Below are 26,191 nucleotides of genomic sequence, written 5' to 3'. Positions count from 1 at the left end.
GATAAGGATTATTTTTTTTTATCAAACAGTTATACTGTAGAGTCTGTCTTTACCAGCCTGGAATGCGGCCTCTTAACTCCAAGACTTAGGCTAACTACAAAATCTTTATAATATGATTTAGAGAATTAAAGAGAGGCATAGATATGTCTATTAATGGATTTTTATTAGTTCATAAATTATGCCTGAATTAATCAAATAAGCTATTAAGATAATCTTATTAGCCTTATATTAATTTTACCAATAATTATATATATTGTATAAATTCTCTAGTTGGAAAAATCACAGATCTTGGATCTAGTTTTCTCTTGGCAGGCTTGCAAATTATAAATTAACAAAAGAAATCCCTCTAACAGATTCATAACCAAATATAATCCCAAGGTTTGTCTTTCCACAATGTATAGTGTAAATCCATTTACATAAAATAGAATCTAGTATTTACTATTTAGTATATATTTATACTAAATAGAGAGATGTCTTGGGGGGCCTGGGTTGTTCAGTTGGTTAAGCAACAGACTCTTGATTTTGGCTCGGGTCATGATCTCAGCGTTGTGAGATCAAGCCCCACGATTGGCTCCGTGCTCACGGGGAGTGTGCTGATATCTTGGGTAGCTATTTTAAATCTACTGTACTGTTAAAATCAGGGTACTCAGTGATAAAATAATAGCCACTCTTCCTTCCCCAAGGTGAACCCTGCCTCTTTCCCTTGTTTTTTTTTTTTTCTAACATAGCATTTTTGTTGAAATACAATTCAATATCATATAATTCCCCCATTTAAAGTGTACAAATCAGGGGTGTCTGCCTGGCTCAGTCAGTAGAAAATGTGATTCTTGATCACAGGGATGTAAGTTCGAGTCCTACACTGGGTGTAGAGATTACTTAAAAATAAAATCTTTCAAAAAAATAAAGTGTACAGGGGTGCCCGGGTGGCGCAGTCGTTAAGCGTCTGCCTCCGGCTCAGGGCGTGATCCCGGTGCTCTGGGATCGAGCCCCGCATCAGGCTCCTCCGCTAGGAGCCTGCTTCTTCCTCTCCCACTCCCCCTGCTTGTGTTCCCTCTCTCGCTGGCTGTCTCTCTCTGTCAAATAAATAAATAAAATCTTTAAAAATAAATGAATAAATAAATAAATAAATAAATAAATAAATAAATAGTGTACAAATCAATGGTGTTTAGTATATTCAGAGTTCTGTTACCAATACCACAATTTTAGAACATTTTCATCACCCCCCAAAAAGGAACTCTGTAACCTAGGCAACCACTAATCTACTTTCTGTCTCTATATTTTCCTATTCTGGACACTGTGTAAATGGCGTCATATAGCATGTAGGCATTTGTAACTGGCTTCTTGTTTTTTTAAAAATCAACTTAAGTAGATATTTTTGGCAATATTTCCATTTCATTGATCCAAATTGTTATAGGAAATACCAGTAGGGCATGAAATTTTAGAATACAGAAATTTCTTTGTATTGTTGATATATAATTCATATAGCATAGAAGTCACCATTTAATGTACAATTTAAGTTTTTAGTATAGTCACCAGGTTGTGCAACCATTACCACCAACTAATTCCAAACATTTTCATCATTCATCATTCTACAAAAAAACCCCAAAACCTCTATATCCATTAGCAATCATTCCCCATTCAATTACCCCTGACCCCCAGCCCATGGCAAACACTAATCTGTGTTTTTCTGTTTCTATGGATTTGCCTATTCTGGAAATTTCATATAAACAGAATCATATAATATGTGGCTTCTTTTACTTGGCATAATGTTTACAAGGTTCATCTATGGCGTAACATGTATCAGTACTTTGTTTCTTTTTATTGCCAAATAATATTCCATTGTATACAACATTCCGTTCATCCATTCATCAGCTGATGGACATTTGGGTTGTTTCCTCTTTTTGGCTGCTATGAATAATATTGTAAAGGATAGCAGAACTTGCTACCCCAAGACGTTCACACGATTGTTTTGAACCGAAGGCAACTGAGAAGCAGATACCAAAAAACAAAACAAAACAAAACAAAACCTCCCTGTCCTTCCCCTATTTGCCTAAAAGCAAGACATAAATTTGTACAGAAGTTAATCACTAACGATCCTAGACTTTTATCAGCCCAGAGACAGCACAAGAGGACTCTGCATCACAAACCTTACTGACCAGCCCAATTACCTTCCATTAGGCTCCCTTATATTTACAATTTGCTGACCCTAGAGACTCACAGTTCTTTTCCTTTGTCTTGTCACTTCTCTAAAGATTTATTATTTCCTTGCTACGGTGCTATATAAGCCCAAGTTTAGCCAAACCTTTGAGTTACTATCCCCAAGTTTTTCCCATGTATATATGAGATAACATGTTAACTTCTTTTTTTTTTTCCTCTTGTTAATTTGTTAGAGAGCCCCAGCCGAAAGCCTACAAGGGTAGAAGAAAAAATATTTTTCCCCATTCAGCTGCTATGAACATTTGTGTATAAGTTTTTGTGTGGTTATGTTTTCATTTCTCTTGGGTATATAACTAGATGAGAAATTCCTGGATTATAGGGTAGCTCCAGGCTTAATATTTTGTGGAACTGACAAACTGTTTTCCAAAGCAGTCGCACCATTTACATTCCTATCAGTAGTGTATGAGGTTCCAAGTTTTCCAAATCCTCTCTAAAACTTGATATTATCGGTCTTTTTGATTGCAGTCATGCTAATGGGTGTGATGCGGTATCTCATTGGGGTTTTGATTTGCACTTCCCTGTCGCTAATGATGTTGCGCACCTTTCCATGTGCTTACTGGTCATTTATATATCTTCTTTGGAGAACTGTATATTCAAATTCTTTGCCCATTTTTTCACCCATTTTCAAATTAGATTGTCTTTTATTATTGAGTTGTAATAGTTCTTTATATATTCCAGATACAGGTATATTATAATATTTATGATTTGCAAATATTTTCTCCCATTCTGTGGGTTGTATTTTCACTTCCTTGATAGTGTCTTTTGAAGCACAGATGTTTTTAATTTTGATGAAGTCTATTTTTTTCTTTTGTTGCTTATACCTTGGGTGTCATATCTATTTAAGGCTCTGCCTTACCCAAGGTCAGTAAGATTTACTTCCACATTTTCTTGTAAGTTTCATCATTTTATCCATTACATTAGGTCTATAATCCATTTTGAGCTAGTTTTTGTGTTTGTGCAAGGAAAGGAACCAACTTTATGCTTTGCATATGAATATCCAGTTGTCCCAGCACTCTATGTTGAAACGACTATTCTTTCTTAATTGATTTGTCTTGGCACCCTTGTCAAAAAAAAATTGACTATAAATGTTAAAGTTTATTTCTGGACTCTCAATTCCATTCCATTAATCTATTATACCTATTGTTACACCAGCACTGCACCGTCATGATTACAGCAGCTTTTCAGAAAGTTTTGAAATCAGGAAGCATAACTCTAACTCTGTTCTTCTTTTTCAAGACTGCTTTGGCTACTCTAGGTTTCTTGAATTTTCAAATGAATTTTAGGACCAGTTTGTTAATTTTTGTGAGGAAGCCAGCTATGGATTTTGATAGGGATTACAATGCATCTATTGATCAACTTGGGGAATATTGCCATCTTAATAATATTAAGTCTTCCAATTTTTTTTTTAAAGATTTTATTTATTTATTTGACAGAGATAGAGACAGCCAGCGAGAGAGGGAACACAGACAGGGGGAGTGGGAGAGGAAGAAGCAGCTTCCAGTGGAGGAGCCTGATGTGGGGCTCGAACGCCGGGATCACACCCTGAGCCGAAGGCAGGCACTTAACGACTGGGCCACCCAGGCGCCCCAAGTCTTCCAATCTTTAAACATGAAATATCAATTTATTTACATTGTCTTTAATTTCTTTCAACAATGTTTTGTAGTTATTCCATGATTTTAACTGCAATTTTATCTATTATTGGAAAAAAGTAGTAATTATAATTCAAGTCTCTCAGTTCTTTTTCAAGATTTTGAAGAGAGATTTATTTGTCATACAGAAACAAAAACTTCTAAATCCTTAGTTCATCTTCAATTTAAATTTTTTGCCCCATCCCCATATTTTTTTCACTTCAGGACCACTAAATTTCTATCCCTTGTTGGTAGGCTAGGTTTCTTACTTTTGTGTGGTCTTAACTTCTCTGAAGGAACACCAGTGTGCTGCACACAACATATTCTCTATATTCATTGGTGATCCAATGTGCTTGTTCCACTGGGATGTCTTTTTACATCTGTGATAAGATGCAGGGACTTCCCCCCTCTCCTTGGGTTTATTATTAAGTAGAACATCATATTCTGCAGCTGCAATAGAGAACAGCATTAAGACACCTTCTGTAGAATGAATTAAGTGGGGCAATATATGTTTCTAATTTGTTTAAGAGAGAAAGTTAACTTTTTGGTTTTTTTAAGATTTTACTTATTTATTTGACAGAGAGAGAGGCAGCGAGAGAGGGAAGACAAGCAGGGGGAGTGGGAGAGAGAGAAGCAGGCTTCCTGCCCGAGCAGGGAGCCCAATGCAAGGCTCGATCACAGGACCCTGGGATCATGACCTGAGCAGAAGGCAGACGCTTAACAACTGAGCCACCCAGGTGCCCCAGAAAGTTAACTTTTAAAGAAACCTTATTTAATATTCTGAACCGTAAGTTCTGCCAGATGGGAAATTTAAACACAGCATAATTTTTGTATATATATATGTATATATATAGACATATATACACATATAGATACATATATATACACACACACACACACACAGAGAGGGAAAAGCAGAATATCTGCCTGCTTCCCCTACATGATCGTCTGTTGGTGGTTGAATATATGACAACATTATTCATAACTGAAATAGGCTTCAGTGGTACATATTTTATAACTCCCAGTTTATGTTTTTAGGGGTATCGAAGCTAGTATACTCAGGGAATTATAAATTTCATTAATTTTATTTTATTTTATTTTATTTTTTTAAAGATTTTTTTATTTATTTATTCGACAGAGATAGAGACAGCCAGAGAGAGAGGGAACACAAGCAGGGGGAGTGGGAGAGGAAGAAGCAGGCTCATCGCAGAGAAGCCTGATGTGGGGCTCGATCCCACAACGCCGGGATCACGCCCTGAGCCGAAGGCAGACGCTTTAACCGCTGTGCCACCCAGGTGCCCCAAATTTCATTAATTTTAAAGAAAAATCTTTCTTAGGGGCACCTGGCTAGCTCAGTTAGTAGAACATGAGGCTCTTGATCTCAGGGTTGTGAATTCAAGCCCCACATTGGGCATGGAGCCTATTTAAAAAAATAAAATAAATAAAATAAAATAAAATAAATTTAAAAATTAAAGAAAGAAAAGAAAAACCTTAGATAATTCAAAAAACTATACAGAACTAGGGGCACCTGGGTGGCTAGGTTGGTTAAACATCTGACTCTTGGTTTTGGGCTCCGAGCTCAGAACAGAGTCTGCTTGGGATTCTCTCTCTCCCACTCCCTCTGCCCTTCCCCGGCTCACACATGCACGCACGCACACACATACCCACACACGTGCTCTCTTATTTATTTTAAAATAAAATCTTTCAAAAAAAAACTGTACAGAACTAAACATTGATTCTCTTCCCTCATAAATTATATTGTTTTAAACTTTTATTAGTGATAATTTAACTTGAATGAGTACTTCAAAATACCAGCCTCTCATCCATTTTTAATAGCTTGTCCTGCCTTCAAAAACACCAGAGGTAAAAAACAGCTTCTTTACTACTGACCCAACATAATTGCTATTCCTTCTGAGTTAACAAGTTTAATACCTACGTGCAATTATGTTAGATAATGTGATTGGTACTTTTACTGGCTGGTTTTTTTTCTTTAATTCCTTGTTTTTTCTATCATGTGGAAATGAGTATTGTCTGACAGTAAACACAAGAATTAATTCTTGAACCTGGATTGTGCCAAAATGACAAGTAATTCTTTTTCACAAGATGAAATCACTTCATAATATTTTCTGCAGGAGTAAAATGTTTAGAGTATAGGCAAGAAAAGTGGCCCAAGGGCATCTGAATTCATTTGGAAGGCAAAAACAAAACAAAAAAACCCCCAAAACATAAAATCCCGCACTCTAAAAATCTAAGTAATTTATCTGCCCTTTAAATTTTTCCCTGGGAAGGCTTTCTCTGAAGCTATTCTCATTGTTAGAAATTAGGGGATGGAGGGGCGCCTGGGTGGCGCAGTCATTGAACATCTGCCTTTGGCTCAGGGCGTGATCCCGGCGTTCTGGGATCGAGCCCCACAACGAGCTTCTCCGCTAGGAGCCTGCTTCTTCCTCTCCCACTCCCCCTGCTGTGTTCCCTCTCTCGCTGGCTGTCTCTCTCTGTCAAATAAATAAATAAAATCTTTTAAAAAAGAAAGAAAGAAAGAAAGAAATTAGGGGATGGAGACCCTAGAGAGTCATTTGAGGTGCTAAGGATTAAGACTGATAACCTGGGGGGTACCTGGCTGGCTCAGTTGAAAGAGCATGTGACTCTTGATCTCAAGGTCATAAGTTTGAGCCCTACATTGGGTGTACAGATGACTAAAAATAAATAAACTTTAGAAAAAAAAAAGAAAAAGATTGATAACCTGGGTTTTGATCTCAAAATTCAACAAAGTGAAAAGGAACCAGTCCTTACATGATGCAAAATGTAATCTTCCCATACAAAGGTAGTGATAAAGTACATGAGTGATGCTGTATCCATTCATCATTTAATATCTTTTCAACACCAAACATATAAATAGCCCTATGGTAGCCACTTGGGGTTCCACACTTCTACATTCCATTCTTATTCAAAACATTTTTATTAGAGGCGCCTGGGTGGCTTAGTTGGTTAAGCCTCTAACTCTTGGTTTCGGCTCAGGTCATGATTTCATGGGTAGTGGGATAGAGCCTTAAATTGGGCTCCACACTCAGTGGGGAGTCTGCTTGATGATTTTCTCCCTCTGTCCCTCCCCCCACTCTCTCTCTCTCAAATCAATCAATCAATCAATCAATCAATCTTTTAAAAAACTGTATTTATTCACCACCTACTACATAAGACTCTGCGGCTAAGGCCATGAATAAAACAGACAAGATCCACCCCTTTCAGGATTTATATTCCAGTGGGGAGACAGAAAATAAGCAAATAAGCAATAAATGTGCTAACAGAAAAAAAGAAGCAGGTTAAGGGGGTAAAGAAGGGATGGAGGGTACTATTTTAGAAAAAAAGGTCAAGGCCTCTTTGGGGTGAAAATATTGAAAGAGAAACTTTAAGGAAATGCAGAAATGGGTATCTGGGGGAAAAGGAAACTAGGCAAATGGGAGCCAAAGTGGAGAGCCTTGAGGCAAAGTAGCATACTTACTGTGTTTGAGGTATAGTAAGAAGGCCAGTGTAGCTGAAGTGGATAAGTGAGGGGAAAAATAATATAAGATGAAGCCGGACAGGTAGCCAGGAGCCAAACCATGAAGAACCTTTTAGAAGAATGTAAGAATTTGGATATTATTCTAAGAATGATAAAGAAGACTCCAGAGTAGGCATGATCAAAGTTATATTTTTATAGGACCACTTTTTTTTAGTTTTTTTTAATAATATTTTTATTATATTATGTTAGTCACCATACAGTACATCCCTAGTTTTTGATGTAAAGTTCCATGATTCATTACTTGCGTATAACACCCAGTGCACCATGTAATACGTGCCCTCCTTAATACCCATCACCAGCCTGTCCCATCCCCCCCCCAAGCCCTCAGTGTGTTTCCTGGATCACTTTTAAAAACAGACTATAGGGACACCTGGGTGGCTCAGTTATTAAGCATCTGCCTTCGGCTCAGGGCGTGACCCTGGCATTCTGGGATCGAGCCCCACATTAGGCTCCTCTGCTGGGAGCCTGCTTCTTCCTCTCCCACTCCCCCTGCTTGTGTTCCCTCTCTCGCTGGCTGTCTCTCTCTCTCAAATAAATAAATAAAATCTTAAAAAAAAAAACAGACTATAAGAATAGAAACAGAAGAGTAGTAAGTAGACTATTTTTGTGTCTGGAAGAGAGATGAAAGACAATTCAGGATATATTTTTTAGATAGAGCTGACAGATTTGCTAACGCATTAGATGAAATATTAAAAAAATGAAAGTCAAGAATAACTCAAAGGTCTTTGGCCTGCACAATTGGGTGAACAGAGATAACATTTACTCAGACGGAAAACACTAGGAGAGGAAAGAAGAAGGTTGTGTGCATGTGAGTATGGGGTGGGGGGGAGATGGACATGATAAATCTAGGATGTTTATTTAACATCTTGTTAGAGATGCTGAATAGGCAGCTGGATATGCGCATCAGGGAATAGGGGAAAGGTCTGGGTAGAAGATATAAATTTGGTAGTCACCAGTATATAGATAATATTTAAGGTCATGAGACCAGATGGGTATATATGTCTTCTTTTATACTTATGTGACCATTTCTCTAGATCAGTGGTCTTCACATTTTTGTTTGTGTACCACCTAAAATTTTTTGAAAACTACATGCCTCTTCATTTTTTTATTTTTTATTTATTTTTAGAGAAAGAGAGCGAGTACTCACATGCATGAGGTGGGGAGGAGGAAAGGAAGAGGGAGATAGAGAATCTTAAGCAGGCTCCATGCCCAGCCCAGAGTCCGACACGGGGCTCGATCTCACAACCGCAAGATCATGACCTGAGCTGAAGACAGACACTTAATCAACTGAGCCACCCAGGAGCCCCTAAAAACACAGTAATTTGATACGTGCCATCACCTGTTTTTAAAAGATAAGAGAAAATTGGGTTTCCAAAAATATGGTGGACTAGATATTCTGACGTGCCTTCCAATAAAAACTAAAAACTCTGGATAAAATGATAAAACCATTTTCTTAAAAGTTTCAAAGAACTGGTATGATAGTAAGGAATCTTTAAGCCAGGAAATGGAACACTGATGCCATTTTTTCTAAGACCTTTTAAGTGCTAGAATGGAATGTAAAGCCCAGGGTCACCCAAAAGGAGAAGTACGGTAAGTGAAGCACCTGCTCAAAAAGTTGGAACTCTGAGGGTGGCTCAGTCAGTCAAGCATCTGCCTTGGCTCAGGTCATGATCCGGGGTCCTGGAGTCAAGCCCCGAGTCGGGCCCCCTGCTCAGCAGGGGAGTCTGCTTCTCCCTCTCCCTCTGCCACTCCCACTGCTTGTGCTCTCCTGCTCTCTCTCAAATAAACAAATAAAATCTTAAAAAAAAAAAAAAAAGTTGGAACTCCAAAGGGCTGAATCCTCAAAGTAAGAGTGAGCCAGAATTAAATCTACCCCAACCCTCATCCAGAGAGTTGCCATGAAAATTGCCTTGGTGTGAGAAAGATAAAGGGGAAAAACAAACAAACAATACCTGAGATATGTCCAAAACAACCAGTTCTTGCATGAATTTGCAACTCTAATCTACATAACTTGGAAGTTCCAAAAAGTCCTAAAGCCATAAGTTTAGTTCAAAGTCATCTTAGATAGGTAGTGCCCTCAGGCATCTGGCAGAAGATAAAGCAAATTCCTACCTTAGGCATCAAAAAATTTCACCCTCAAAATCTAACTTCCCATAGTATGCAGGTTCCTCAAAAAATTAAAAATAGGGCTGCCTGGAGGGCTCAGTTGATTAAGCATCTGCCTTTGCCTCAGGTCACGATCCCAGGGTCCTGGGATCAAGCCCACGCATCAGGCTCCCTGCTGGGCAGGGAGCCTGCTTCTCCCTCTCCTCCCTGCTCATGCTCTTTCTCTCTCTCTCTCTCAAATAAATAAATAAATATATATATATATATTTTTTTAAAGTTAAAAATAGGGGCGCCTGGGTGGCACAGCGGTTAAGCGTCTGCCTTCGGCTCAGGGCGTGATCCCAGCGTTATGGGATCGAGCCCCACATCAGGCTCCTCCGCTATGAGCCTGCTTCTTCCTCTCCCACTCCCCCTGCTTGTGTTCCCTCTTTCGCTGGCTCTCTATCTCTGTCAAATAAATAAATAAAATCTTTAAAAAAAAAAAAAAGTTAAAAATAGGGGTGCCTGGGTGTTGCAATTACACCACCAACTTTTGGTTTCAGCTCAGGTCGTGATCTCAGGGTCGTGAGTTTGAGCCCCAGGTGAGGCTCTGCACTCAGCTCAGAGTCTGCTTGTGATTCTCTCTGACTCTCCCTCTGCCCCTCCTGCTCATTCTCTCTCTCTCTCTCTCTCTCAAATAAATAAATAAATCCTAAAAAAAAAAAAAAGTTTGAAAATAGAACTACCCTATGATCCAGTAATCACACTGGGTATTTACCCAAAAACTACAAAAATACTAATTCAAAGGGATACATGCACCCCTATGTTTATTGCACCATTATTTTCAATAGCCAAATTATGAAAGCAGCCCAAGTATCCATCAACAGATTGAATGGAATAAAGAAGAATATGGCATATAGCTAAAGAGGAATATTATTCAGCCATAAAAAAGAATGAAATCTTACCATTTGCAATGACACGGATGGAACTAGAGAATATAATGCTAAGCAAAATAAGTCAGTCAGAGAAAGACAAATACCCATATGTCACTCATATGTGGATTTTTTTTAAAGATTTTATTTATTCATTTGACAGAGAGAGAGAGAGCGAGCACGCAGGGGGAGTAGCAGGCAGAGGGAGAGGGAGAAGCAGATTCCCCACCAAGCAGAGAGCCCGACGTGGGGTTCGATCCCAGCACCCTGGGATCATGACCCGAGCGGAAGGCAGACGCTTAACTGACTGAGCCACCCAGGCACCCTCATATGTGAGATTTAAGAAACAAAACAAATGAACAAAAGAAAAACAAAGAGAAAGAGACAAACCAAGAAACAGACTGTTAACAAAGAGAACAAACTGGGTTAATAGAGGATAGGTTGGAGGGGGAGGGAAATGGGTGAAACAAGTGATGGGGATCAAGGAGAGCACTTGGGTGCACTGGATGATGTATGAAATTGTTGAATCACTATATTGTACACCTGAAACTAATATAACACTGTATGTTAACTACACTGGAATTAAAATTAAAATTAATTTAATTTAAAAAAAAAGCATTAAAAAAATCCAGTTTCCCAAGGAAAATGAGTTTTTGTAGTTAAAAAAAAAAAGTTACACAATGCAAGGAAATAAGGCATCACCTAGTATAAACAATATAAGATAGAAATAGGTCAGCAAAGGTTTTGGGTATTAGAATTATTAGATCCAGATTATAAAATAACTGCATACGATATTTCAAAAAATAAAAGAGAAGCTTGAAAATATCTGTAAGAAATAGAAAACAAGAAAAGATGACCAAGCAGTTTAGAAAAAAGAATAAGACAGAAATAGTAGAGATAAAAATTAAAATGATTGCATTAGTTTCCTAGAGCTGCCATAGCAAATCACCACAAACACAGCTCCATAAGCATACAGGGGCGCCTGGGTGGCTCCATCAGTTAAGCTTCCAACTCTTTTTTTTTTTTTTTAAGATTTTATTATTTATTTGACAGAGATAGAGACAGCTAGCGAGAGAGGGGAACACAAGCAGGGGGAGTGGGAGAGGAAGAAGCAGGCTCATAGCAGAGCAGCCTGATGTGGGGCTCGATCCCATAACGCCAGGATCACTCCCTGAGCCAAAGGCAGACGCTTAACCGCTGTGTCACCCAGGGGCCCCTAAGCTTCCAACTCTTGATTTTGGCTCAGGTCATGATCTCAGGGTGCTGGGATCAAGCCTCAAGTTGGGCTCCATGCTCAGCAGGGAGCCTGCTTGGGATTCTCTCTCTCCCTCTCCTTCTGCCCCTCCCCACCACTCGTACACTCACTTTTTCTCTCTCTCTCTCTAAAAATAAATAAATAGATTAAAAAAAACAAAAACAAAAACAAAACAAGCATACAAAGAATAGTAAAGATATAAAATACTTCAATATTCTGCTGAACAAATTTGATCTAATGGATATGTAGAGAACATTTTACTCAACAATTATAGTATAGAGGGTTTTTTGTGTAAGCACACACACAAAGAATTATAGCCTTAAATGTATGTATCAGAAAAGAATAAAAGCTAAATAGTAAAGAGCAAAGTACTCCTCATAAAACATTAGAGGGGTAGATAGAGCATGTGACTCTGGATCTCAGGGTCATGAGTTCTAGCCCCACCCTGGGGGTAGAGATTACTAAAATAATAATAATAATAATAAAAGAATTAAAAATTAGAAGAAAATAATCAAGTTAAAAGCTGAATTTACAAGGTAAAAAACAAATCTACATAAAGAATATCAATAAAGCCAAAAGTTGGTCCCTTGAAAACAATAATGCAATTGACAAAACCTCTGACAAAACTGGTTAAGAAGAAAAAAAAGTTGGTGCAAATAATCACTATAAGGAATGGAAAAGGAGCCATCACCACAGAAGTCATATGCATTAAAAAGACAAACTAGGATATTATAATTTAATGCCAATAAATTTGTAAACAAAGATGAACTGAGAAAAGAACTTCAAGAAGAAATTTAAAAATCTGAAAATTAGGGGTGCCTGGGTGGCTCAGTTGGTTAAGCATCTGCCTTTGGCTCAGGTCATGCTCCCAGGATCCTGGGATTGAGCCCCACATTAGGCTCCCTGCTCAGCGGGGAGCCTGCTTCTCCCTCTCATTCTGCCCCTCCCCCCCCACTTGCGTTCTCTCCTGCTAGCTCTGTTTTCTCTGTCTCTCAAATAAATAAGTAATCTTTTGAGAATAAAATAAAATCTCCATAAAAATTAAATGACAGGATTTGGAGAGCTTCTGGGTTGATGAACACAACAACATGCTGGGAGGTAGTGTACCAGGAGAGGGCATGGCAGTTTCATGCTCCCTCCATACCTTGCCCTGTACATCTCTTCCATCTGGCTGTTCCTGAGTTGTATCCTTTATAATAATCTGGCAAATGTAAATAAAGTGTTTTCTGAGTCCACTGAGTCCTTCTAGCAAATTATTGAACCTGAGAGAAAGGGTCACGTGAACTCCTGAACTTAAAGTTGGGGGGTCAGAAGTACAGATGGCAAACTGAGACTTGCAACTGGCACCTGAAGTGGGGGCAGTCTTGTGTGACTAAGCCCTTAACTGGTCGGGTCTTCACTAATCCCATATAGTTAGCATTAGGACTGAATTGAATGCTAAACACCCAGGTGGTTTCAGAGAATTAAAAATCGGTGTGGAAAACACCATGCATTTGGTGTCAGAAAGAGCCTTACAGAATGGCTATCTATACAAAACTTCTCCCAAAAAATGAAGTTTACATATAAACTATTAGATAAGAGTTCAGCAAGGTTGTTGTTAAGTACAAAATTAATACACAAAAATAAACTGTATTGTATACACTCACTATAAAACATAAAATGAAAAGTTTTCAAAGATACTATTTACAATAAAACAGAAAATATCAAGTACCTATGATTAAATCTAACAAAAAAAATGAACAAGACAGCTAAGGGAAACATTCTAAAATTTATTCAGAGATATTATGAAGGTATTATAATCAATATACTGAGAGATATATCAGTCATGATTTGGAAGTATCAAGTTACAAAGATATAAATTCTGCGTGAATTTGATCTGTAAATTCAATGCACTGGTAAAGTAGAATAGACATATTTCCCTAATTCCTCCCTCTAAGTATAACTAAAAAGTCTAGACATTACATATAAAACAAACATAAGACTCTGAAAGATGGAGAGAAGGCAAGCTAGCTAGAGAACCTGGGTCCAAGAAACGACATGATGTGAGTTCCCTGGGTTTTCTTTCTGCCTTGATTTCCTTGGAGCTGAAAAAGCTGACAATCCAGAAATGTCAACCAAAGTGTGCAGATAAAACAACAACAACAAACCTGCTCTCCCTAGCCAAAGGGTCAGGGAAAGAGAAGTCTAGCAAAACAGAAAACCTTTAGGTAAGAAGTGTTCTTCTCCAGGCAAGCACCACAAAAAAATCTGTGATCCCAACCCCACCCATGCCAACAATGCTGACTGGGAAGCCCGGATTTTCCCCCTTGCCAGGCTGTAACAAGGTGCCCCAAAGAATATACTTTTCTGAAAATAGTGCTGGGACAACTGGCTATCCACATGCAAATGAATGAAACTGGATCCTGTATTGTGTTGAATTGTGTCCCCCCAAAAGTCATGTCTACCTACAACCTCAGAGTGTGACCTTTTTTGGAAATAAGGTGTTTGCAGATGTAATTAGGTAAGATGAAATATTACTAGATTAGAGTGGGCCCTATATTCAGTGACAAGTGTCCTTATGAGAAGGCCATATGGAGATATAGACACACAGGGAGACTGCCACGTAGTGATGGAAGGCAGAAATTGTAGTGATGTGTTACAAGACAAGGAAGGCCAAGGATTGTCAGCAACCACCAAAAACTAGGAGAAAAACGGAACAGATTCTCCTTCAGAGTCTCCAGAAGAAACCAGCCTGGTCAATACCTTGATTTCACACTTCTAGCCTACAGAACAATGAAAGAATACATTTCTGTTGTTTTAAGTAACCCAGTTTATGGTACTTTGTTATAGAGCCCTAAGAAACTAATGAAGACTATTTCACACCATATACAAAATTAATTCAAAATGGATCAAAGATCTACATATAAGAGCTAAAACTATAAAGCTGTTAGAAGAAAATATTAGAGTGAATATGGTCTTCGATTAGGTAATGGTTTCTTAGGTATGACACCAAAAGCACAAGCAGCAAAAGAAAAAAAAAGGATACACTGAACTTCATTAAAATTTAAAACTTTTGTGCTTCAAAAGCTACCACCAAAAAAGTGAAAAGAAAACTCTTTTAAATGGAGGAAATATTTGCACATCAAATATCAGAGAAAGGTCATATCCAAACTACATAAAGAAATATAACTCAACAATAAAAATAAAAATTCAAGGGGCACCTGGCTGGCTCAGTCAGAAGAGCATTCAACTTTCTATCTCGGGGTCATGAGTTTGAGCCTTATGTTGGGCATACAGCTTACTTAAAAATAGTAATAATAAAATAAAATAAATAAAAATAAAAATGCAAAAATGGGCAAAAGATTTGAATAAACATATCTCCAAAGAAAATATACAAATGGTCAGTAAGCACATGAAAAGTTGCTCAACACCATTAGCCATCAGGGAAATGCAAATCAAAATACAAAGAGATATTACCTTATATTCAGTAGGATGTCCATAATTAAAAAGACAGACAATAACAAGCATAAGCAAAGATGTGGAAAAACTGAAACATTCATACATTGCCAGTGGAATTGCAAAATGGTGCAGCCACTTTGGAAAACAGTTTAACAGTTCCTCAAAATATTAAATGTGAAGTTATCATACGACCCAGAAATTCCACTCTTAGACATATAGCCAAGAGAAACAAAAACATATGCCACACAGAAACTTGCATATAAATGTTCATAACAGCGTTATTTACAATAGCCAAAAAGTGGAAACAACCCAAATGTCCATCAACAGCTGAATGGATAAAGAAAATGTTGTATATCCATACAATGGAGTATTATTTGGCAATAAAAAGAAATAAAGTACTAATACATGTTCTGGCATAGACGAACCTTGAAAACAGTATGCCAAGTAAAAGCAGCCACATATTGTATGATTCCATTTATATGAAACGTCCAGAATAGGCAAATCCAGGGAAACAGAAAGTAGATTAGTGGTTGTCAGGGGCTGGAGGGAGGGGTAAATGAGGAGTGACCACTAATGGGTACCAAGTTTCTTTTGCAGTGATAAAAATGTTCTGGAATTAGAGAGTGGTGATAGCTGCACAATTCTATGAATATGCTTTAAAAAACACTGAATTGTACTCCACTCCTTAAGGGTGGATTTTATGGAATGTGAATTATCTCAATAAAGCTGATTTTTTTTTTTTTACAAAGTAGGTAAGGGACAAAAACAAATATTTCTACCTCTTAAATGAGGCTTAATCCATCTTTTACTTTATATTGACCCTATTGACAATAGTTTTAATTGACAAACTACTGACATAGTTTTAACTGAAATCAGCCAGTGTTTATATTATTGTGATTATTTAAGCATTAAGCAAACTCTCCACTGTAATCATACTTTTATTTCTCCTGAACCTCATAACTGCCTCAATCATTGCTTGATTTTTCATATAAAATTTTCCAAATGCTCCCACCTCTCTGCCAAATGCTCCCACCTCTCTGCCAAAAGCCCATTAGTAGTATTAATTACATTTTTGTTCTTGTTGTTCCTTTGGATTTCCTTTCTCAATAGCTGAAATTCAATATCTCACAAACCCTCAGCAAGGACAGGAAACAGAAACACTACTGCAAGGTAAATCAGTTACGTCTTGTTTAAAATGGTCTCACTTGAGTAAATATTAAGTCTAAATCAAGATTTAAACTCTTTCTCCTTCTCCTCTTATCTTCTCTAAAGTGATCTAAGTTCCTGAAGGGGCTTCAGTTTTGTTCTTGAATTGGAGGAAGGGAATCTGATCCCTATATTCTCTTCCATCCTTGATGGCCTCTGATGAGTTGCTCACCCCACCTGTCTTCTGACTTCATGTGCTGGTATCTAGGCTCCTGCCTTGGTCTCTAGCCAGAGTCCTTCTTACTCTAATTCCAAGTCTCTTTTGGTTTGCTGACCCTCTCAGAAATTCTACATTTCACTGGGTACTTGGGTGCTCTCAGCTTCTTTGCCCATCATCATGGTGGGGTGTAGGGGAAAATTTTGTATGGTTGCTTTTAGTTCCAGCTGCCTAGGTACCCCCTTTAGCCATGGCTACTCAACTACTCAGGCACTATGTTAGATGTTGGGCTTCTTTAAGAATCTTGCAGTCCTCCAACCTATACCACAGAAAGTGAAACAGAAGATTTCTCTACTTAGACTATCTCCTGAACTGGCTAATCTACCCTAACGTCAACTGCCAGGACCAAGGCCCAGTGAAGTAAAGTAAGAAAATCTTAAGATATGAGAATCTGGATCTGGTTTCAGGAACCCACAAGCAGCTAAACTTTAACCACTCTTCTTTAGATTCACTACTTCCTGTCTGTTGGTTGAATCCTTACTTCTTTTCAGGGAGATAATGATTTTTTCATCATCATGCATTCTTCACGATTCTATGGATCCTGGCATGAACTTTATTTTATTTTTTAAAGATTTTTTATTTATTTATTCGACAGAGATAGAGACAGCCAGTGAGAGAGGGAACACAAGCAGGGGGAGTGGGAGAGGAAGAAGCAGGCTCATAGCGGAAGAGCCTGATGTGGGGCTCGATCCCATAACGCCGGGATCATGCCCTGAGCCGAAGGCAGACGTCTAACCGCCGTGCCACCCAGGCGCCCCCCTGGCATGAACTTTAAACATGAAGTCCTGCTATACTGATTCCTTGGGACCCACAAAGCCTTTAAAAAAAACAAACAAACAAAAAACAAAAAACCCAGTTCTTTCAAAGAAAGGCCTTGCTTTCAAAATATTCATTAAATAAATCATGATACATCCATAACAACAGAATACTCTCGATGAAAGAAAAACTCTCTAAAGGCCTGATACACAAGAGAAGCCATTTTAGATTTCTTTCTAAGTCAGCATGACTGTACATAAACTTCTTTCAAACCAAAAGCCTGATTTATGACCTGCCACGTATGCATTGTACATCTGCTTTTTGAACAAGTAGCCTAAAGGAAAACCATCTGGTCCTTGAGATATCCATCAATGCTCCTACTCCCTGCATTCTTTTACGATAAAACTTGTGATTCCTGCCTATATACCAATCTATAATCCTTTGAGCTTTCGCAAGATGTAAAAAAGTATATAACCTTGTAAAAATTGTTCATTCCCAGAGTACTTTCCTTGTAGAGATCATGTTTCCTGGGCAGTTATCCTAACTTGGGCTCAAATAACACTCTCTTTCTTATGTTTAGAGATCCTAAAAGGCTTGTTCATTTTACATCAACATTCTGTAGATGGCATATAAAAATAATAAAGATACTCTTTAGGAGTTGTTGATATGGAAAGAGATCCAGAATATACTGAAAAGTGAAAAAAGCAAGGGGTAAAACTTCTATCCTGATGGCCTCTGATGAGACATTCACCCCACCTGTCTTCTGACTTCTTGTGCTGGTATCTAGGTTCCTGCCTTAGTCTCTAGTCAGAGTCCTTCTTACTCTAATTCCAAGTCTCTTTTGGTTTGCTGACCGTCCTTTGCCTTTTTGTTCTATTCAGGACCTCAATGTTTTGGGGTTTTTTGTTTTGTTTTGTTTTGTTCTAAGTAAACTCTATGCCCAAATGGAGCTTGAACTCACGACCCTGAGATCAAGAGTTACGTGCTCTACTGACTGAGCTAGCCAGGTGCCCCAGCCCTTCAATGGTTTGATTGATGTCCACTCCCACTGGAGAGGGCCAACTGCTTTACTCAGTCCACCAAATTAAAATGTTAATCTCTTCTGGAAACACCTTCATGGACACACCAAAAAATAATATTTAACCAGCTATCTGAGCATCCCTTGGCCCAGTCAAGTTGACACATAAAATCAGCCATCACAATGTAGAGGCAAAACTTCTCAATGTATATCTGCTTATCTCTTCAACTTGCTGGGTTTTTTTTTTTTTAAGATTTCATTTATTTATTTGGCGCAGAGAGAGAGAGCACAAGCAGAGGGAGCAGGAGAGGGAGAAGCAGGCTCAGCAGGGAACCTGATGCAGGGCTTGATCCCAGGACCCCAGGATCACAACCTGAGCCAAAGGCAGATGCTAAGCCACCCAGGCGCCGCTCTCTTCAACTTTTGAACCATGAGAATTTTTAAATATTCAAAAGATGTATTTAAGCTTTGCTTTCAAGTTTATTGTTTTTACTACATGTTTTTTAAAATCCATTCAGATATTCATTTATCTTCTCAGTGACTAACATCTACGGGCTTCTATTTTACAGTGGTGATCTAACAGTTTCAGCTAAACACCTTATCCAGCTATCCCAGCTATCACCCTTTACGCTCTTAAAGCAAAATTCCTCAAAGGAGATTTTTATCCCACTTTCTCCACTTCCTCACCTTGCATTCTCTCTCAAACCCACCCCAGTCAGGCCCCTCATTCATCCCCACTGCTCCACTGAAGCCACTCTTGCCCAGGTCACCAGTGACATCCACACTGCCAAATCTATCAGCCAACTCTTAGACCTCATCTTACCTAATCTCCCAAAAGAATCTGACACAGTTATCACTCTCCTGCTTGAAACACTTTCTTCATTTGGTTTCCAGAACACCACACTCTTCACGTTTTTCTTCTTACACCACTGGCTGGTCCTTCTCACTTTGACTACAGGACCCACTTCCTAATTTTTAAAAGCTGAAGTGCTCCAGGGTTCACTCTTCGATCCTCTTTTAACCTACACTTTCTTCCTAGGTGATGTAACCCAGTTTCTATGCTAATGACTCCTAAATTTATCTCCAGTATGACTTCTCTACACCTGAGCCTACTGCCTAATCATTGCTTCTGCTTAGACGACTAATACACTACATCTCAAACTTAACATGTCCAAAACTGAACTTCTGATCCCCTCCATTTCCTTATGCCTGTTCCTCCTTCAGTATTCCCCATTGTTACTCAGGCCAAATGTTTGGGTCATGTTTGACTCCTCTCTTTCTTTCTCGCTCTACATTCCACGCATTAATAAAGCCTACCAGTACTACCTTCAAAAATATATAAATACACTGACCTCCTTTTACCACCTCCACCACAGGTCCACCCTGGTCCAAGTAACTATCACCTCTTATCTGCATTACTACAATTCCCTTCCAACTCATATTCCTTATTCTACTCTTAACCTCTTATAGTTTATTCTCATTACAGCCAGAACAATCCTTTTAAAATCTAAAATAGGGGCGCCTGGGTAGCGCAGTCGTTAAGCCTCTGCCTTCAGCTCAGGGCATGATCCCGGCGTTATGGGATCGAGCCCCACATCAGGCTCCTCCGCTGAGAGCCTGCTTCTTCCTCTCCCACTCCCCCTGCTTGTGTTCCCTCTCTCGCTGGCTCTATCTCTGTCAAATAAATAAATAAAATCTTTAAAAAAAAAAATCTAAAATAGAATATGTCTGGGGTGCCTGGGTGGCTCAGTCGTTAAGTGTCTGCCTTCAGCCCAGGGCGTGATCCCAGAGTCCTGGGATCAAGCCCCGCATCAGGCTCCCTGCTCCACTGGAAGCCTGCTTCTTCCTCTCCCACTCTCCCTGCTTGTGTTCCCTCTCTTTCTGGCTGTGTCTCTCTCTGTCAAATAAATAAATAAAATCTTTAAAAAAATAGAATATGTCACATCTTTGCTCAAAACTATGTAATGGCTTCCCTGATTTTAGAATAAAACACAGTCTCTCCATGACTAATAAGAAAGACACTTATAGGGGCGCCTGGGTGGCACAGCGGTTAAGCGTCTGCCTTCGGCTCAGGGCGTGATCCCGGCGTTATGGGATCGACCCACATCAGGCTCCTCTGCTAGGAGCCTGCTTCTTCCTCTCCCCCTCCCCCTGCTTGTGTTCCCTCTCTCGCTGGCTGTCTCTATCTCTGTCAAATAAATAAATAAAATCTTTGAAAAGAAAAGAAAAGAAAAGAAAGACACTTATATGATCTAGACACTGGTACTTCTCTGATCTCATTTCATAATACTCTCTCCCTCATTTCCTCTGCTCTTATTTCACTGACTATTAATATTGCTTTAAAAAAGACATACACCCTCAACCTCAGGCTTTGTACTTGATGCTCCTCTGATTGAAATGCCCACTCTACAGCCTAATCCAGGTCTTTGTTCAAATAACTACCTCCAAGGCCTTCTCAGATCACTTTATCTAAAATAACATTCCTCTGTAGCTTTAATCTCTTTTCCACACTTTATTTTTCTTCATAACACCCAGCAGCACCTGACATTATATTTCACATCTCTTTCCTATATATTTATTTTCTTTCTCCTTCACTAAAATATAAATTCCATGAGGGGAAGGACATATTTTATTCATTGTTATATCTACCCAACACTTTTTTTTTTAAGATTTTATTTATTTATTTGACAGAGAAACAGCCAGCAGAGAGGGAACACAAGCAGGGGGAGCGGGAGAGGAAGAAGCAGACTCCCAGCGGAGGAGCCTGATGTGGGGCTCGATCCCAGAGCACTGGGATCACGCCCTGAGCCAAAGGCAGACGCTTAACAACTGCACCACCCAGGCGCTCCTATACCTACCCAACACTTAAAAGGAGTACTTGCATTGTAAGCTCTCAATAAATATTTGTCCAATAAATAAATAAAAACAGAAGTCATATTGTTTTCTATATACTTTCCAGTCTTTATCCTGCTTAACTTCTCTGCATTTGGCATTGTACCACTTCTCCTTCTGGAAACTCTCTCTTTCCTTGGATTGTGAGATCCCCAGTTCTCCCTCTCTGATCGTTCCTTCTCAGACTCCTTTTATACGTTCCCTTTCTCTACTTTAAATATGACCATTCTTCAAATTCTCTACTAAGGCCAGGTTCTCTACTAAGGTCGCCACTCTCCAAGCTCTATGCATTCCCCCTGAGTGGTCTTATCCATCTCTATGGTATAATTATCATCTTTATGCTGAAGACTCTCAAATCGGTATCTCTCTCTTCTCTCCACATCTGTGTATATGACTGACTAATGGACATCTCCAGGTATATGTACGAGACACTTAAACCTCAAGACATGTCAAAAGCTGAATTGGTAGCTTCTCCTGTGTCCCTTCTTCAGTTCCCATCCACTTCTTCCTTCAGTATTCAGGTATCAGTGAAAAACACCACCATTCAATCAGTTATTTAAACCCAAAAACTAAAAATTAACCTCCATTGCTCAGTTTCCTTCAAATCCTGTATCCAATCAATCACCAAGTCTGACATTCAACAACAAATGACATATTAGGCACTTACTGTAATAATAAATCTGGGGGCCCCTGAGTGACTCAGTCTGTTGAGCTACCAACGCTTGACTTGGTTTCAGCTCAGGTCATGGTCTCAGGGTCATGGGATCCAGCACTGCGTATGGGATGTGGGGGAGATGGGGAGGGGGCACTGGTTGTTTCTGCTTGAGATTCTTTCCTCCTCCCTCTCCCTCTCTCTGCTCCTCCCCCTCTTAGTAAGCATGCACATGCTCTCTTTAAAATAAATAAATATAATCTCTTAATAAACAAATAAATCCGGAGGTAGCTGGTTTTAAGGCTGGCTCAGCATCTTCACAGTGTCAGAGCGCTGAGTTTTCATCTCTTTGATTCTCTTTATATTAAGACCCTGAAAATCTTTAATTGGCTATAAGCATCACACCTTCACAGAACATTTCCAAATGCAGAAAGGAAGGGGAAAGAGTGAAACAAAAGGTCCTCAAGGGTGCAATCTCTTTTGATCAGGGAGAAAAACTGTAGCTGCGGCACAGGGGTGCAAGAGCATCTGGCTCTGAAGGTCCCAAACAGATCAGGTTCAGCCACTCACCACTGACAAAATCCAAAGGCAGAGAAAAGAGTGGTGGTGAAACAAGAAAGGAGTTTATTTCAGTGAGGCCAACACCCGGAAGACAGCAGACCAACATCTCAAAGATTGACTCCAAAGTGTTGAAAATACTTCCAGGTATATATAAGGAAAATGTGGAGCAAAGGTTGGTGGGTACATGCAGGTAGGCAGTGAAGGTTAAATTGATCATTGCCTTAGGGTCAGTCATGAGAGATCTTGCTGGTTTAAGGCAGTTCTTATTGCTCAAAGGGGTAGTTTGGGTTCCCATCAGCGGATGCTTTGCCCACAGGGTCTTTTGCCTGAGTTAAGAGATAAGTTTGGTGTGGGCCACCACCTGGCTGGCTGTGACTCTTGATCTTGGGGTTGTAAATTTGAGCCCCATGTTGGGTGTAGAGATTACTTAAAAATAAAATCCTTATAAAAAAAAAAAGAGAGAGAGAGATAGGTTTGGGAAAAAAAGAAATTAATCACTTAGAAAGTTCAGACTGAGGTCAAAATGGAGGTAGTTGAAGTCCTCTTCCAAATCCATTTGCAGAAATATCCTAGTCAACTTCCCTTTATGTTCCATTGGCCAGAACTGGGTCCAATTATGAAGGAGACTGAAAAAGCAAGTAAATAACTGGTGAAGGGAAATAGGGTTCCCTTGATTTATCCTCTGGGATTGAGCACATAAATATCCTTTGAAAAGAGACAGAAATGGGGCGCCTGGGTGGCTCATTCGGTTGGGGAGCTGCCTTCGGCTCAGGTCTTGATCCTGGAGTCCTGGAAGCAAGCCCTGCACAGGGCTCCCTGCTCAGGGAGCCTGCTTCTCCTTCTACCGCTGCCCACCCTTCTTGTGCTCTGTCTCTCTCACTCTCAATCTCAAATAAATAAATAAAATCTTTTTTAAAAAGCATTTAAAAGAGGCAGAGAGAGAGAGGTTATCTTGACAAAGAAGAATGATAGAAGGTGTTTTTTGGAGGGGCCACCAAGATTGGCTTCCACAAAAAACAGACATGGAGCTTGCACGTCATTAGGGAGAAATTTTAAACAAGTAAATAAATATACAAACAAGGTAATTTCAGGTTCTATAAATGTTATGAATTAAGGGGATGTGATAAAAAGTGATGGGCATATTTTAAAGATAAAACTGATAAAATTTACTGATGGGTTTGAATGTGACAGTATGAGAAAAAGAAGATTCAAATTCACTGATTCCCATTCATAAATGAAGCTGGAGAAAGATAATTAAGGGTCTAAAGTCATACCACTATTAACTGACAAAGTTAAAACTGCATCTAGTACTATCTGAAACCAAAACCCATTTTCTTTCCCTTATACCATCTACCTGTGGGGGTGGGAGGAGAGGGTGGGGGGAGAAAGAACACAAAATACCATATGTAAATTTATAACACTGCAATAAATAAGAATACAAGGTCAAATATTTGAAAATAGTTGATGTTTGGTAAGTTATTGCTACTTATTTTTGTCTTTCCTTGTAGAGTCAGTTGGAGGAACAAAATATATTGTGAACTTTGTGTCTAAACCACAATATGGAACTATGAGAAATGCTGCTGACTGCATAGAACAGTAGCAAATGGCCACTATATTAAGTAGCAAAAATGGGAGTGGCTCAATTAGCAACACAGGTTTTCCCATTACACCAAAGACTTAAAGCAAATAGTTACAGGCCCTGAAACAGTCCAACAAAACAAAGATCTAATAATCAGTTAAAATGTTAAGACAGGGGATAATACTGTTTTCATATTCCAACAATAGATAACTACTATTTAGTTGTTAAATATATACAAAGTATATGCATCCATATATAATATAAGCAAATAAACCTATGTGAGTTTAATATGGGTAAAAAAAGAAAAAAAATGTCAGCCGTTCCTCTCAGGTACTAAAGAAGTAGCAAAATAAACTTATCATTATTCAATATTTTTCTGGCATAAAGATACCAGACTAGATTATATTTAAAAGTCCATTTTGGATCTAAATTACTCTCTGAAAACTAAGGTGTCATCAGGGACCTAAAAAACCCTCAAATACTTCCTCATTCACAACAGGGGAATTCACAGAAACAAGGCTAGCAAAGCTAATGATTTTAGGAAGGTATCTGGGGAGACATACAGGCCCACAGGAGCAAATCTCTGCAGTGAAAGCTCTAAGGTTCTGCAGAGAGCTAGAAGGAGGGAGGTGCCTGCTTCCAAATGGCTTTCATCCAGAGCAGACAGCAAAATGGAGTTAAGCAGGGTGGTTCCCTAACATTCATTTTCTGGTCCAAACTAATTACATTCCATCTCCTCCAAGAATAAATGAGACAATATTCAAATATATTCCTGTTCCCAGTAACATAGTTTGGAAAATATGTGCAAATTTGGATCTTGAGTTGAAAACCTTTTAACAGAAAGTCATCCTACCAAAAAAAGAAAGAAAGAAAGAAAGAAAGAAAACCTTTTAACGGATAACAAAAAATGTATTTATTAGAAATAAGAGAAAACCTCCTTGTTTGTATTCTAGGTTCCTATGAGTGGAAAATTTACATATATAAGAGAGTAAAAATATATGTGTGTGTGTTGTGTGTGTGTATATATATATATATCCTTAGAAACTACACACACATATAAACAGTGTAAATCTGTTATTTGTCTGATATGAAGGGTGAAGTCTTTACCAAATCTGAGCAAGGTAATAACTGAATATGAACTGTGAATTGTTAGTTTTATATTTACTTTTTTGTTACATACTATCACCGGGAGGCTATTTTGAATAGGGTGACAATAGGTTTCTGCTAGAACCATCTTAAAGCCACACTTTAACCCTAACGAACCACTTTATGCATTTCCAAGGGTTTATAAAGTTTATGGTCTTGGAACAGAGTCCCCTGAAAGGCAGTGGTGGGGAAGAGTGTATCCAGTATAATCCGGGCCTCCTAGAAGGAGGCTATAACCAATATATCTATCTTGACATAACAGAAAGCAGTTATTATATAGTTTTACAAAGCTCTATGTAACACAAGGATTCCCTACCTCCTAATATCCTTTATTGTCAATTTCCTCACTACCGAAGTTTCTGTCCTCACTTCTACAATTCAGCTACCAAATTTGAAATGTATCTTTGAATCTCTCTAAAAGCCCCTGGGACTGTTCCATAAAGTTGTTAGTTATGTCTAAAAATGAGGCCTAGTAGGCCCTTTCAACAGCTCCGATGTTCAATGCTCAGGTACTACTCTTTGAATGACTGAAATACTTTTGCTTCCAACATCTGGCACCTTAGTTTAACGAACAAGTCATTACAATAACCAAATAAAACCAGTCTGTTTTCTAAACCTTGCGTCCTCCACATTATCACGTAAGTAAAGAATGCACTGCCTTCAAAGGAACTGAGAAGAGAAAAAGGCAAAACTCACTGACAAATTGTGGCAACATGAGAATAATCAGCTGAGCTATCCAGACCAGAAATTTCTGCCTCTCATGGTGCTTCATCTTTAAAACTGTACAGACTTCTTAAGTCTTAGGGTTCATCCAAATTAAGGCAAGCCTCCTTTCCCGTGCCCATGTTGTTTGGTTTCCGAGCCAGCGCCCGTCCCCCGCCCAAGCCCTGGCGGCCATGCGCCGCAGACTGCAGCACCCGAGCTCGCTGTCCGCAGGCGCGGCGGACCCCGCCCCGCAAGGCCGGCGCGGGGAGGGGGCTCTGGGCTAGGAGCCCGCCTCTGCGGCGGCCGAGCCTGGCGCCGAGTGGGCGCGCCGGGCCGGGGGAGGGGCCC

The 26,191-nt window shown here is 39.2% G+C and overlaps 1 long non-coding RNA gene across 2 annotated transcripts in view; it reads right to left on the bottom strand.

Annotated features, from left to right (window-relative positions):
• LOC117796577 overlaps positions 1-26,171 on the bottom strand; it is a 38,065-nt gene extending 11,894 nt beyond the window's left edge. For both annotated transcript variants that reach the window (XR_004621145.1, XR_004621144.1), the window contains exons 1-3: positions 25,835-26,171; positions 7,342-7,450; positions 4,115-4,295 (exon numbers count right to left, since the gene is read on the bottom strand). This is a non-coding gene — a long non-coding RNA (uncharacterized LOC117796577). The remainder of the gene's footprint in view (positions 1-4,114; positions 4,296-7,341; positions 7,451-25,834) is intronic.
• Positions 26,172-26,191: the final 20 nt, after the last annotated feature.

The sequence above is a fragment of the Ailuropoda melanoleuca genome, chromosome 16, assembly GCF_002007445.2.
Source record: "Ailuropoda melanoleuca isolate Jingjing chromosome 16, ASM200744v2, whole genome shotgun sequence".
Classification (NCBI taxonomy): domain Eukaryota; kingdom Metazoa; phylum Chordata; class Mammalia; order Carnivora; family Ursidae; genus Ailuropoda; species Ailuropoda melanoleuca.
The sequence above is the reverse complement of the archived record's forward strand: the minus strand, read 5'-3'. Positions and strand labels throughout refer to the sequence as shown.